This window comes from Thalassophryne amazonica, chromosome 8 (assembly GCF_902500255.1).
Source record: "Thalassophryne amazonica chromosome 8, fThaAma1.1, whole genome shotgun sequence".
Taxonomy (NCBI): domain Eukaryota; kingdom Metazoa; phylum Chordata; class Actinopteri; order Batrachoidiformes; family Batrachoididae; genus Thalassophryne; species Thalassophryne amazonica.
Window position 1 is genome coordinate 6,410,286 of NC_047110.1, and position 16,428 is coordinate 6,426,713.

Genomic DNA, 16,428 nt, shown 5'->3' on the forward strand with positions numbered 1-16,428 from the left:
GATGTAAAACTATTGACGAGATACTCTATCTCACTCACAGAATTTAGGTAGCTACTCTGCACTGTGTTGGTATATGGCACTGGAGAACATAAAGAAGGAATCATATCCTTAAACCTAGTTACAGTGCTTTCTGAAAGACTTCTACTGTAATGAAACTTATTCCCCACTGCTGGGTAGTCCATTAAAGTAAATGTAAATGTTATTAAGAAATGATCAGACAGAAGGGGGTTTTCAGGGAATACTGTTAGGTCTTCAATTTCCATACCATAAGTCAGAACAAGATCTAAAGTATGGTTAAAGTGGTGGGTGGGCTCATTTACATTTTGAGTGAAACCAGTTGAGTCTAATAATAGATTAAATGCAGTGTTGAGAATGACATGATGGGCACACAATATATCTGTTTTACACACTGTCCCAGTCCGCTGCCAAGCCGCAAATCCCCGTCAGTTGCGGATATCAGCGGTTAACGGCAGATATACAGCGCATAGAGTGAGTATGAATCGAGTATGTATGGAGTATGTAAGGCGGATGTCATCTGCATCCAGATTTTTGAACAGCTCAAAAATCCTGGCTGCGGACATTCGTGCCTCTGCGGATGATCACGGGCGTGTTCGGATGACGGCCGACTCATACAGGCATGTTACACGGATGTTGCGGATGTTTGGCAAATATGGGCCAATTTTGTGCGCAATCCATACGCAAATCCTCCTAAACGCCAGTGGGACCAGGGCCCTTACTGTTAATGTCTCTGTCTTGACCGAAATCTTTCAATAAATCGCTGGACCCCGTTCAGAATGAATGAGCGTCAAAAGTTTTGAACACAGTTGACAACACTGCTGCAGCAGCCATCCAATCAGCAGCGAGCTGACAAACACTGGCCAATGTCACACATTATTCAGAACGGCTTTGAGGTGTTAGGAAGTGTTAGGACTTTTTAAAGCCACAGACGGCGGCCACAACAATGGACAAGACTCAGGGGAGCAAAACACACCATCATTACTGGGGTAAATCTTTGTGAAAAATCAGATTCATCATCTTATAAATGAATCAATAAAAATGCATCGGTTAATGGATCATATTTATTGATTTACATTTGTACATCCTACTGGAGGACATAAATACCTTAATCAGTGCAAGAGGTGGCATTTACCAAAATCTGTTTGTATCAAAAATACAAAACTAGAATAAACTGTGAAGAGTCGAGTCTCAGCTTGAATGATGATGCAGCTGATCTTCAGGAGCTGAAGCTCAATCTAGGAACCTCTGAGCTGAAGCTCAGACCATCTGTGCTCACAACAACTGAATACCAACAGTTCCAGCAGATACAGACCAAAGTGCATAGACGAGGTATTTGTCTAGTGTGATATGGAACAAAACAGACCTAACATATAACGTTTGAGATCCCCCTTAAACAAAAATTACTTTCAGCTGATTTGCAGAATCAGACATATTTTGTTGACATAACATTTGAGGAATTTCATTTAGAACCCATGTGACTGTGAGGGATCAAGCCAGTGACACAAACTTGCCACCTGGAGCAAAACACCAGGACTCTCACAGTCACACGTTGTTGGCAGAATTTGAACCTGCGCGGGTAGAACCCAATGGATTTCTAATCCATCGCCTTAACCACTCGGCCACAACAACACGACTGAAAACAGGAAGTTTGGTCAAATGAATTCTCATTTAATAACAAAAGAAGGTTGTTCAAAAAAACAAAATACAAACAGCCTGGGTTGGTGGTCATTACGTTACGTTACTAACTTTTGCTCCTATAACACCATTTCAACACATTGTTAATAGTCCAAAACAATTTTTCTTGGAAATCTTTATATTTACTTTGTTTATCCAAATGCAACTTTCAGCATTCACAGCATTTAATTCTAACTTGTGTCTGTCTTTTCCCTCCTCCGTTGTTCTGGACCATCACAGACCTGCATTGAGATTTGGCACAAGTTCAGAACAGGTTACCTTTCTGACGCAACTTCAGTTCTAAATGTAATAACACACAGAGTCTGGTTTCCAAAGTGGCCCCCAGCCAAGAACTAAACAGGCTCTACTGTGCTTCACTTTTGTGATATGAGGGCAGGGTGTCAGAATCCAACCACTTGTTGTCATTGTGACACCTGGGGCCTGTTGCACAAAAGTAGGATAAGGGATTAAGCCGGGATATCGTGGTTATTCTGGCTCAATTTATCCGTGATCCGGTTGCACAAAGTACCTCGTCCACAACTACCACAAAAGACCTAGCTGTCCTTGGTGTTAAAGGAGGCAATTCACAATATGAAGAACAGGGGTGTGTAAACATTTGATCAGGGTCATTTGGGTAGTTCCTGTTGACATTATGATTTAAAAAGACTAAAGACTTTTGTTTGACAATAAATGGCTTCACACAAACACAAACCGTTATTCTTCATCTTCAGCCACTTATCCAGGTTCGGGTCACTGGGCAACAGCTCCAGCAGGGGAGCCCAGACTTCCCTCTGACTGGAGGATCCCGAGGTGTTCCTAGGCCACTGTGGAGGTATAATCTCTCTACCTAGTCCTGGGTCTTCCCCGGGGTCTCCTCCCAGATGGACATGCCTGGAACACCTCCCTAGGGAGGCGCCCAGGGGGCATCCTTACCAGATGCCCAAACCACCTCAGCTGGCTCCTTTCAATGTGAAGGAGCAGCGACTCTACTCTAAGCTCCCCACAGATCACCAAGCTTCTCACCCTAGGTCTAAGGGAGACACCAGCCACCCTCCTAAGGAAGCCCATTTTGGCCGCTTGCACCCGCAGTCTAGTTCTTTTGGTCACGACCCAAAGCCTCATGACCATCGGTGAGAGTCAGAAGGAAGATTGACCAGTAGATCGAGAGCTCAACCTTTTGGCTCAGCTCCTTTTCATCACAACAGTACAGTAGAGCGAATGCAACACCGCCCCTATTGCAGAGTACTGGCCGGATGTGGATCCACTCGTAAACCTGCTAATTTCCTGCTTTTAAACTCAGATAAAACTGAAGTTATTGTACTTGGCCCCACAAATCTTAGAAGCATGGTGTCTAACCAGATCGTTACTCTGGATGGCATTTCCCTGATCTCTAGTAATACTGTGAGAAATCTTGGAGTCATTTTTGATCAGGATATGTCATTCAAAGCGCATATTAAACAAATATGTAGGACTGCCTTTTTGCATTTACGCAATATCTCTAAAATCAGAAAGGTCTTGTCTCAGAGTGATGCTGAAAAACTAATTCATGCATTTATTTCCTCTAGGCTGGACTATTGTAATTCATTATTATCAGGTTGTCCTAAAAGTTCCCTAAAAAGCCTTCAGTTGGTTCAGAATGCTGCAGCTAGAGTACTGACGGGGACTAGCAGGAGAGAGCATATCTCACCCGTGTTGGCCTCTCTTCATTGGCTTCCTGTTAATTCTAGAATAGAATTTAAAATTCTTCTTCTTACTTATAAGGTTTTGAATAATCAGGTCCCATCTTATCTTAGGGACCTCGTAGTACCATATTACCCCATTAGAGCGCTTCGTTCTCAGACTGCGGGCTTACTTGTAGTTCCTAGGGTTTGTAAGAGTAGAATGGGAGGCAGAGCCTTCAGCTTTCAGGCTCCTCTCCTGTGGAACCAGCTCCCAATTCAGATCAGGGAGACAGATACCCTCTCTACTTTTAAGATTAGGCTTAAAACTTTCCTTTTCGCTAAGGCTTATAGTTAGGGCTGGATCGGGTGACCCTGGACCATCCCTTGGTTATGCTGCTTTAGACGTAGATTGTGGGGGGGTTCCCATGATGCACTGTTTCTTTCTCTTTTTGCTCCGTATGCATCACTCTGCATTTAATCATTAGTGATCGATCTCTGCCCCCCTTCACGGCATGTTTTTTCCCTCAGCCCCAACCAGTCTCAGCAGAAGACTGCCCCTCCCTGAGCCTGGTTCTGCTGGAGGTTTCTTCCTGTTAAAAGGGAGTTTTTCCTTCCCACTGTTGCCAAGTGCTTGCTCATAGGGGGTCGTTTTGACCGTTGGGGTTTTTCATAATTATTGTATGGCCTTGCCTTGCAATATGGAGCGCCTTGGGGCAACTGTTTGTTGTGATTTGGCGCTATATAAGAAAAAAGTTGATTGATTGATTGAAACCCTTGGTTCCACATCTAGCTAAGGTATAAGATATGTATCTGTGTGTATAAGTGCTTCCCACTGTTCGCTTGAACTAAGGTCAGCTCTTAAATTAATTAAACCTGCACAGATTTTGGGAATCTTATCAATTTTGGGCGCTAAGTTGATTGGCACTGTTTGTGAGAGAATCTTGTAGACCTTCAGACGCCTTATTGCCCGTTCAACATGAATGCGAGCATGAGCAATGTGGCATATGTGGGACCCCATCATTGGCACCCTTTGCGTGTGAATGTTGAGGTTCACCCTTAAGCCATGGTCACAACCCGCCGTACTTGCACGTGCATGCAGTCTACTTGCAAAAATGTGGGCAAAATCTGGAGATCCACACGTTGTAAGTACTGCCTCCTTACGGTTTTGGGAGCACGCAGACACGCCACAGAGGTTTTAGTGCATGCAGAACTTTTGCTGCGGTCGAGCTGCAGATTCACCAGGAGTACGGGGAGCGTGCGTGTCCCATAGAGGCATCGCGCTCACAGCGCGCTGACTGAGTTTTTTACTCCTTCTCCCGCGGTTGCTTGTGCTACGGACAGCGTGCATAGCATGCAAGGAAAACGTACAGCATCTGTGCGATTCATGAGGAGGTCATAGATACACATACAGCTGCGTGCATTGTAAGTGCATTATAAGTGTGTGCTGGTTGTGACCAACTTGGGGGTATATATAGAATGAGATTTTAAGGTTTTCTAGTAGTCTCAGTTGCGCTTGCTGCTGGTCAAGATGCAGGCCATTCCACCTCAGAGACTCAGAGTTTTAATGCTTCAACAGCATCTTCAAGTTGCAGCTGATGACCAGGACATAGCATTACTTGCTTTGATACGACAGAGGGAGAGGCAAGATGGAAGGCGACGGCAGGCGATGGTGGGTTCGCCCATGGATTGAAAGGAGGATGCTTCTTGGACAATATGAAACATTGTTTTAAGAGCTGGAGCGAGAATCAAGGGGAGATTATGTTGGTTATATCCGGATGGACCCTGACCTCTTTGGCGAGCTTCTGCTACGTTTGTCACCTCAAATCACCAAGGGCCCAAGGTGAGTCTTTATCTCTGCAGATTATGAAAAAAAGTTTGTATTTCTTTGGAATTTTTTGATATGCTATGCCCTGTATATTGGCTTTTTTATCATATGAATATATCACTGATATCACTAAATTCTATGTTTCAGGAGCCGCCACCCTCTGGAGCCTGGCCTAAAACTAGTCATCACCCTTCGTTTCTTGGCGATGGGGAACAGCTACAGATCCCTTGCATATGACGTCAGGGTTGCACAAAACACCATATCACAGTTTGTGCCAGAGGTCTGCAATGCCATCTACCAGGAATTTAAGGATGATGTTCTGACTATGCCCTCCACACATGATGAGTGGAAAGCTGTCGCACAACAATTTGGAAGAAGATGGAACTTTCACCACTGTTGTGGGGCTACTGACGGAAAGCATGTTGTGATAAAAAAGCCTAAAAGGAATGGATCACTATATTTTAATTATAAGCGCTTCTTTTCTATGGTGCTCCTTGCAGTCGATGCTGATTATTGATTCCTGTGGTGCAGTGTAGGGGCAAATGGCTCCTCATCAGATGCAGGTGTGTTCAATCAATCCACCCTCCACAGAGCTCTGGAAGATAACACCATTGGGTTTCCAGAGCTGGACCCACTTCCAGGTGATGACCATGACTTTCCATACTTCATTGTGGGGGATGATGCTTTCCCCTTAGAAAGTGGATGGTGAAGCCATACAGTCGGCGTGACATTACCCACAAAGAGAGAGTGATGAACTATAGAACATCTAGGGCTCATCGTGTTGTTGAAAATGCTTTTGGGATACTGGCCCATCGGTGGAGGTGCCTACTCACCACCTGCCTGACAAGGCAATTCGTGTTGTGCTAGGCTGTCTCACACTCAGAGCTGGCCCAAGGCATACGCCAACTATGCGGTTGCTTAGGGCCTCCACGCCACCAGGGGGCCCCGAGAGCACGTTGTGATAAAAAAGTAAATATATACATGAAATTAAAATAATATTGAATAATTTAAATGAAATTGTATTACACCCGAAAAAAATAAATTCATTTTGACAAAATACTAATACTAGGTTAATTGATGCCATCCGTTGGCTGCTGCCACCGTGGGGCAAATTTAGATGCACCGCTTGGGTCAGGTGGTCGATGACTAATCATGTGGAACGAAGTGAGTGCAAGTCATGTCTCAGAAAAGAAATTATCCCTCTGGAGTGGAGAAAAGAAAAAAGAAGAAGTTGGAAGACGAGAAAAAACAACAAGACAAAGGTAGGTTTGCATGTCCAATATTACAATTTTTGTTGTCATTATTTGCTAAATGCTCTGTTCGAACGAGCTGTCTTAAAGTCAGAGGCGATTGTTCTAAGACTGCAAGTGAAGCTCAGCTTCCCCTAAAATGTCAAAAAAATAAGTGATCAAATATATACTGTTGTGTGTACATGTTATTGACTAAATATGTGCTACAACGCGCTCAACTTTTATTCAGAATCAGCTTCTTATCAGTGGTAACGACGCGGCTTTCCTCTCACTCAAACCCGCAGCTTCACAGTGCTTAGTGTAGACTTCAACAGCAACACAAAGACTGCAGCGAAACGAGACGAGTCATTGGATAAATGCTGGGCTTTGTCCCGCCCATCGAACGCTCAGCGTGTCTGGGGGTCTATGGGACAGTGGGCTGGCCTCAGTTGGCCCGGATGCTCAGCTTCTGCATGATGATTGGATGATCTGTCTGAGGCTGAATCTCTTTTTGATTGACAGCAAAATGAGCGAATCAGCGATCTTTTGGTGTAAACATCAGTGGGAGCATTTTCATTCTGTTCTGAGTTGAACCGGAGACTTTCCTAATCCTCTTAGCGCAGGGGTGGCCAAGTTCGGTCCTCGAGAGCCACCTTCCTGACACACTTAGTTGTCTCCCTGCTCCAACACACCTGAATCCAATGAAAGGCTCATTAAAAGTCTGCTAACGAGTCCATTGGATTCAGGTGTGTTGGAGCAGGGAGACAACTAAGTGTGTCAGGAAGGTGGCTCTCGAGGACCGAACTTGGCCACCCCTGTCTTAGCGGCATTTTCTTTGTTAAAAACGACTAGCGACAAATCGAGCTTCTATTTCTGGTGTTTTGGGTTTTTTTTTTGTAGCTGCTTGTGTTTGCAGACTGACTTCTATCACTCTTTCTGACTTCTATCGCAGTTTCTGTCCCTACCGAGCAGCGGGTGCTGCTGAGCTCCTCCACCGTCACATAGCACGCGCAGGTGGACACACTTCACACGAGCCTCGCGCCAGTCCCAGCTAGCGAGCTAGCTAGGTAGCAAGCTGCACATAATGGCAGACAATTTGAATGTTGTGGACCAGATTTTGGCGAAGCCATTTGATAGTCTTCCTTACGAAGAAAAACTTAGAGTTAAACAGCAGGGCAGATCAACTCCTCAGATTAATTTGGAGCAAAAGGTGGGAAAAGTAGCTCAGCTTTCACCGGATTGCAGGCCAAAGTTAAAGCAATAACCCCCAGTGCAATGTTTGTGCATTTCTATGCACACACATTGCTGTTATGTTTCTGTGTTCATTTTGGAGATTATTTAAGTATTGTATTTATTATTTAAGTATTTAATTTTGATTACAACTTTATTTTTCTGTAAGATAATGTGAATCAATCAATCAACTTTTTTCTTATATAGCGCCAAATCACAACAAACAGTTGCCCCAAGGCGCTCCATATTGTAAGGCAAGGCCATACAATAATTATGAAAAACCCCAACGGTCAAAACGACCCCCTATGAGCAAGCACTTGGCCACAGTGGGAAGGAAAAACTCCCTTTTAACAGGAAGAAACCTCCAGCAGAACCAGGCTCAGGGAGGGGCAGTCTTCTGCTGAGACTGGTTGGGGCTGAGGGAAAGAACCAGGAAAAAGACATGCCGAGAAGGGGGGCAGAGATCGATCACTAATGATTAAATGCAGAGTGATGCATACGGAGCAAAAAGAGAAAGAAACAGTGCATCATGGGAACCCCCCCACAGTCTACGTCTAAAGCAACATAACCAAGGGATGGTCCAGGGACACCCGATCCAGCCCTAACTATAAGCCTTAGTGAAAAGGAAAGTTTTAAGCCTAATCTTAAAAGTAGAGAGGGTATCTGTCTCCCTGATCTGAATTGGGAGCTGGTTCCACAGGAGAGGAGCCTGAAAGCTGAAGGCTCTGCCTCCCATTCTACTCTTACAAACCCTAGGAACTACAAGTAAGCCCGCAGTCTGAGAGCGAAGCGCTCTAATGGGGTAATATGATACTACGAGGTCCCTAAGATAAGATGGGACCTGATTATTCAAAACCTTATAAGTAAGAAGAAGAATTTTAAATTCTATTCTAGAATTAACAGGAAGCCAATGAAGAGAGGCCAACACGGGTGAGATATGCTCTCTCCTTCTAGTCCCCGTCAGTACTCTAGCTGCAGCATTCTGAACCAACTGAAGGCTTTTTAGGGAACTTTTAGGACAACCTGATAATAATGAATTACAATAGTCCAGCCTAGAGGAAATAAATGCATGAATTAGTTTTTCAGCATCACTCTGAGACAAGACCTTTCTGATTTTAGAGATATTGCGTAAATGCAAAAAGGCAGTCCTACATATTTGTTTAATATGCACTTTGAATGACATATCCTGATCAAAAATGACTCCAAGATTTCTCACAGTATTACTAGAGATCAGGGAAATGCCATCCAGAGTAACGATCTGGTTAGACACCATGCTTCTAAGATTTGTGGGGCCAAGTACAATAACTTCAGTTTTATCTGAGTTTAAAAGCAGGAAATTAGAGGTCATCCATGTCTTTATGTCTGTAAGACAATCCTGCAGTTTAGCTAATTGGTGAGTATCCTCTGGCTTCATGGATAGATAAAGCTGGGTATCATCTGCGTAACAATGAAAATTTAAGCAATACCGTCTAATAATACTGCCTAAGGGAAGCATGTATAAAGTGAATAAAATTGGTCCTAGCACAGAACCTTGTGGAACTCCATAATTAACTTTAGTCTGTGAAGAAGATTCCCCATTTACATGAACAAATTGTAATCTATTAGACAAATATGATTCAAACCACCGCAGCGCAGTGCCTTTAATACCTATGACATGCTCTAATCTCTGTAATAAAATTTTATGGTCAACAGTATCAAAAGCAGCACTGAGGTCCAACACAACAAGCACAGAGATAATTCCACTGTCCGAAGCCATAAGAAGATCATTTGTAACCTTCACTAATGCTGTTTCTGTACTATGATGAATTCTAAAACCTGACTGAAACTCTTCAAATAGACCATTCCTCTGCAGGTGATCAGTTAGCTGTTTTACAACTACCCTCTCAAGAATCTTTGAGAGAAAAGGAAGGTTGGAGATTGGCCTATAATTAGCTAAGATAGCTGGGTCAAGTGATGGCTTTTTAAGTAATGGTTTAATTACTGCCACCTTAAAGGCCTGTGGTACATAACCAACTAACAAAGATAGATTGATCATATTTAAGATTGAAGCATTAAATAATGGTAGGACTTCCTTGAGCAGCCTGGCAGGAATGGGGTCTAATAAGCATGTTGATGGTTTGGATGAAGAGTCTAACCAAATACCGGCATCACTGAAAGCAGCCAAAGATAACGATACATCTTTTGAATGTCATTTGATTCTATTTTGTATTTGGATATTGAACATTTTGCACACCATTGCACATCTGAAAGAAATTAAACTATTTAACGTGTTTACTATAAATGCAGTCTCCTGCCTGTTGATGTTACTTTCAAATAGTTAAATTAATGAGCCATACTTATACATCACTCTGTATGTAGAAGTTAATTAAAATATATTTATGAGTTTTCTACCCCTTTAAGGTTTAAAACAAGAATGATACCTGTATGATGTAAGATAATTACAAATAATGCTAATGATTGTGGGTACATTACACACATAACAGTGTAGCCTATGGAATAATGAGGCATCTGGTGCTGAGGTGATGGTAGGGGGGCCCCCAAATGAAATTCTGCTTAAGGCCCCATAAAGGCTTGGGCCGGCCCTGTTCACACTTCATAGTTGGCTACAAAAGACCAGAACTACAGGACATTAATATTGACATTGAGGATGAGTATGGCAATGTTATTCCTGGTGCATGGAGGGATGATTTGCAAATGGCCGAGGCCAAACAGATGGTTGGCCAACATGCCACAAGGGAAGGAAAAATGCTGAGAGACTATTTGGCAGACTACTACAGCTCCCCACTTGCCTCCCTACCATGGCAAGATCGTGTTGTTTGAACACTTGAACTCATGACACATGAGATTATAAATATGCATTGTTTACAAGTTGTTACTGGCCTCCATTCTCGCTCAAATTGAGAAATAAATTATAGTTACCCCATGGAAGCAATGATTTTCAAGGAAATATATGGGACTCGTCCTTGAAAATCATCGCTTCCATGGGGTAACTATAATTCATTTCTCAATTATATATATGCAAATATAAAAAATGTAAAACTTTGTCATTACACAATGAAATATCTTATCCTAAGCCAAATTTTGTTCTTTATGTATTTGAAATCAAGCTCTTTCATATTAACTATCAGAATGGGCCTTCTGTCAAAGCCCATCCTACCCCAACCCCACCCCGGAAAAAAACCCCAGTAATTATTAACAACTGGTTATACTTAAATAACCCTTTGTAATATTTAATGATTTTTTTATGGGATGTTTTTAAACATTTTTCTCCATATACCAGATATTCTGCATGTCAAACATTTATTCAAGACAAGGAAAATAATCAGTTTTAATGCAAACCAGTTCTTTATTGTACTCATTAATAATAAATGGGCAAGAGCAATCCAACATCTGCAACATAAATCCGTGCTGGGATGAGTCCTATATGCAACATTAACTAATAAACAACTTTCACAATATAAAAAAAAATGCTTACAGTCCACACTTGAAGTAGTCAAAACATATGAACACACTGGAACTAATCACTTTGTACTTAACATTATCTTATTTTGGAGTAGTTGAACAAACTGTCTCAGTATTCTTCTATTTCCTCATGTGTAGAAATAGCTGTAGAAATAGATGTACGTGACGCATCTCCGCTTGTACTGGCCAGGGGGTTATCTTGAAGCTGTTGGAAAATATCACTTATGCCACTGGTATTCAATGCTGTTTCTAGGATGGGAGGAACAGACTGAGAACGAGGTGTAACCAACTGAAACATAAAAAGATTGAAGGATCATTATAAGTAATTTTTTAATATATACTACAATTTTAATATAACATGGTGAGATAATACGTATGTTACATTTGTTACAATTGTATTACATATGTTTCCCTTTTGTCAGTGACTAAATTTTGAATGAAAAGACAATATGCATGTCATACTTATATAATCAGATGAAAAATTTAGTGGGATTAAAATACCACCTCCTGTTTAAGTATAGACATAAATAATACAAATATAATAATATAATAAATAATATACCAAACTTAAATTGCCATGTGTATTTACCTCGGACGTCTGTCTCAATGGCTGTGTGGTGGCAGATGGGTGCTGGGGTGCATCATAGACTTGTATCTGAGAAGATGAGATGGAGTGTCTGACAGTGTCAGACTGTATGTGTTGTATTGTTTGATTGAGTATTCTTTCACTGTATTTTATTATGTAATGGGGACTGCAGATGGAAACTAGCTATTTAGCTATAATCTGGTACAGATCATCTTTGTTTTTATGAGCTTAATGTCTCTGTACATTGTCCCTTTTCAAATAAAGGCTAAGATAAGATAAGTGTTGTGGCATATGTTGTGTTGACTGTTGCAACGGATGCTGCATGGGGGTGGGGGACCCCACTGTTGCTGCTGCTGCTGCTGCTGCGGCCAATGTTGCTGTTGTTGCTGAGGGAACTGTTGCCACTGCTGCTGGACTTGTGGCATCAGCCTAGGTTGGACATTTTGAGATGCAGTGATAGTTGGGGGCCTTGTGTATTCCTGCATGAGACGCATGGCCGCCATCTGGAAATCATCCCACTTTTCGTTGGGACTCCCTTCATCCTTGCGGCAATCCATTGACTAAATGCGATTCTCTCGTCTGGTTGCTGGGGGCCAGCAGCAAGCATCTCCAACTACAAATACACAAGTAGAGGAAAGGTAAGATTATAAAATAACCAACGTGTACTTAACATAATCTGGGGCATTTATATTTGCTATTTCTACACATGTTGAAATAGAGGAAAACAGAGATCATTTGTTCAACTCCTCCAAAATAACATTATGTTAAGTACAAGGATTTTACACAAGTAGAGAAAAGGTAAAGTTTTACTGAGGACCTCCTCCGGTCTTGGCCGGTCCAAGAACTTTATCAGAAGATCATCAACTCTTGTTTTTTTGCTGGCTGGAGGCTTGGTTTTCCAGGTGGACACGGATGTTGAGCTTGAGTGACATGGAGAAATGGAGGCCTTGCTGTGATGGAATGCACTGACCCCTCATCATCACTTTGTTCTTCTGCATCTGCCATTTAAAACAAATGTTATAAATTATTGCAAGTTCATACCATATCATGAGGAGGAGGGAGGGAGCTCAAAAGGCAAGAGAGGCAAGAGAAGCCCAAGAGAGACAGGTTGAGGAGGAGGAGAGGGCCAGAGAAGATGATGCCAGTGAAAGACACTCGGACAGAGAATCACATCATGAAGAGGAAGGAGCTGTTGGCAGGGATGAGATGTGTTCACAGGAAGATTGGGATGTTCAAAAAGACAAGACCATATTAATGTTTAAAACCTACACAGGTCTATACATTGAATAAACTCTAAAGAAATACTTACTGATGCAGTCTCCACACTGTATGTCCTCGGCACAATATGGTCCCTCAAGAATGTAAAGCTCTGAAGCTGCCATTTTTTTCGGGCTGTCAGATGTGTAGAGTTAGGTATACTAAGGGGGAACCTTTGTACGGTAACCTGGGGGACCGGAAGGGGGAGTGCATTAATAACGGGTACACCAGTACCAACTGTATACACGCGTTGTCCTCTCTGATTGAAAGATAATAATATTGGCACGGCCAACTGAACATGGTGTCAGAAGTTAAGTCGGACGTTTATTATGATTAAAAAGTTTTAGTGTACCAGTGTTTAAATAGGTAGAGCGTGCTGTTTTGGAGTGCACTTTCGACGCGAGTTGATCGCACCAACAAGGTCAAGTGAACCCTCTATGCTATACGAGTTAGCATACCCGACATGGCAGCAGCATGGCTAACTACCGAGTTTCTCCTCCCGAGAAGTTTTCGTTCAAGCCCGAAGACTGGACGAAATGGATCAAAAAATTCGAAAGATTCTGCACCGCTTCTGGACTAGGGGAAGAAGATGAGGTGAATCAGGTGAATGCTTTAATATACTCGATGGGGGAAGAAGCAGAGGACATCTTACTTTCCCTGCACAATCAACAAAATATGACACAGTTGTAGACAAATTGGACGGACACTTCGTAGCTCGCAGGAATGTAATAATTGAGAGGGCCAGATTCAATATGACAATACAAGAAATTGGCGAGTCTGTAGACAGCTTTTACACCGCACTGCATTGCCTTGCAGAACACTGCGGATACGGCGCTCTGCATGATGAAATGGTGAGAGATCGTCTTGTCGTGGGCCTGAGAGACAAAAAAATTGTCAGAACAATTGCAATTGGACTCTAAATTAATGATAGACACTGCAATTGAAAAGGCACGGCAAAGTGAAAGCGTCAAAAAGCAGCTTACAATACTGAATACGAACTTTAAAGCAGAAGCATGCAACACGCAGGTGGACAGTGTGCAATCACACAGTGCCAGCGCCAGGAAGGAGCAACAAAAGACCAAACCGCCATTTCAAAAGACCGGTCATGGTCAGGATAAAAATGCACAATGCACGAGATGCGGAGACTCTCGAGGGCATCATCCACAGCAATGTCCAGCGAGAGACGCAGTGTGCAACCAATGCAAAAAGAAAGGACATTACGCTCGAGTGTGCAAAACAAAAAAGAGACAAGCGGTGAATGTAGCAGCAGTGGCTGAGTACTGTGATGAGTACAGCGACGAGGACGTCGCGTTTCTAGGCTCTGTGTCCGAGGATGCAGGGGCCAACTAATGGATGACTGAAGTGAAAGTGGACAACCACAAAGCAGTGTTTAAAATAGACACTGGAGCAGACGTTACAGCAGTCCCAGAACAATTGTACGTCCAGGGTCAGTTCAGCAAGCTGGCCACAGCAACAAAGATCCTCTGTGGACCAGGAGGGATACCATTAAAACTGAAAGGAAAATTCACAGCCACCCTCAGCAACGGCAAGCACAGCACACGTGAGGTGTATGTCGTGGAAGGACTTCACACACCACTCCTCAGTGGAGCAGCTGCCATGACACTTCAGCTGGTTGCCATAGTCAATCAATCAATCAATTTTTTTATATAGCGCCAAATCACAACAAACAGTTGCCCCAAGGCGCTTTATATTGTAAGGCAAGGCCATACAATAATTATGTAAAACCCCAACGGTCAAAACGACCCCCTGTGAGCAAGCACTTGGCTACAGTGGGAAGGAAAAACTCCCTTTTAACAGGAAGAAACCTCCAGCAGAACCAGGCTCAGGGAGGGGCAGTCTTCTGCTGGGACTGGTTGGGGCTGAGGGAAAAACCAGGAAAAAGACATGCTGTGGAGGGGAGCAGAGATCGATCACTAATGATTAAATGCAGAGTGGTGCATACAGAGCAAAAAGAGAAAGAAACAGTGCATCATGGGAACCCCCCAGCAGTCTACGTCTATAGCAGCATAACTAAGGGATGGTTCAGGGTCACCTGATCCAGCCCTAACTATAAGCTTTAGCAAAAAGGAAAGTTTTAAGCCTAATCTTAAAAGTAGAGAGGGTGTCTGTCTCCCTGATCTGAATTGGGAGCTGGTTCCACAGGAGAGGAGCCTGAAAGCTGAAGGCTCTGCCTCCCATTCTACTCTTACAAACCCTAGGAACTACAAGTAAGCCTGCAGTCTGAGAGCGAAGCGCTCTATTGGGGTGACATGGTACTACGAGGTCCCTAAGATAAGATGGGACCTGATTATTCAAAACCTTATAAGTAAGAAGAAGAATTTTAAATTCTATTCTAGAATTAACAGGAAGCCAATGAAGAGAGGCCAATATGGGTGAGATATGCTCTCTCCTTCTAGTCCCCGTCAGTACTCTAGCTGCAGCATTTTGAATTAACTGAAGGCTTTTTAGGGAACTTTTAGGACAACCTGATAATAATGAATTACAATAGTCCAGCCTAGAGGAAATAAATGCATGAATTAGTTTTTCAGCATCACTCTGAGACAAGACCTTTCTGATTTTAGAGATATTGCGTAAATGCAAAAAAGCAGTCCTACATATTTGTTTAATATGCGCTTTGAATGACATATCCTGATCAAAAATGACTCCAAGATTTCTCACAGTATTACTAGAGGTCAGGGTAATGCCATCCACAGTAAGGATCTGGTTAGACACCATGTTTCTAAGATTTGTGGGGCCAAGTACAATAACTTCAGTTTTATCTGAGTTTAAAAGCAGGAAATTAGAGGTCATCCATGTCTTTATGTCTGTAAGACAATCCTGCAGTTTAGCTAATTGGTGTGTGTCCTCTGGCTTCATGGATAGATAAAGCTGGGTATCATCTGCGTAACAATGAAAATTTAAGCAATACCGTCTAATAATACTGCCTAAGGGAAGCATGTATAAAGTGAATAAAATTGGTCCTAGCACAGAACCTTGTGGAACTCCATAATTAACTTTAGTCTGTGAAGAAGATTCCCCATTTACATGAACAAATTGTAATCTATTAGACAAATATGATTCAAACCACCGCAGCGCAGTGCCTTTAATACCTATGGCATGCTCTAATCTCTGTAATAAAATTTTATGGTCAACAGTATCAAAAGCAGCACTGAGGTCTAACAGAACAAGCACAGAGATGAGTCCACTGTCCGAGGCCATAAGAAGATCATTTGTAACCTTCACTAATGCTGTTTCTGTACTATGATGAATTCTAAAACCTGACTGAAACTCTTCAAATAGACCATTCCTCTGCAGATGATCAGTTAGCTGTTTTACAACTACCCTTTCAAGAATTTTTGAGAGAAAAGGAAGGTTGGAGATTGGCCTATAATTAGCTAAGATAGCTGGGTCAAGTGATGGCTTTTTAAGTAATGGTTTAATTACTGCCACCTTAAAAGCCTGTGGTACATAGCCAACTAACAAAGA

The 16,428-nt window shown here is 42.5% G+C and overlaps 1 non-coding gene across 1 annotated transcript; it reads right to left on the reverse strand.

Annotated features, from left to right (window-relative positions):
- Window positions 1-1,565: 1,565 nt before the first annotated feature.
- Window positions 1,566-1,647, reverse strand: trnas-aga. The gene has a single exon. It is a non-coding gene; the product is annotated as a tRNA-Ser (tRNA).
- Between the last annotated feature and the right edge of the window lie 14,781 nt (window positions 1,648-16,428).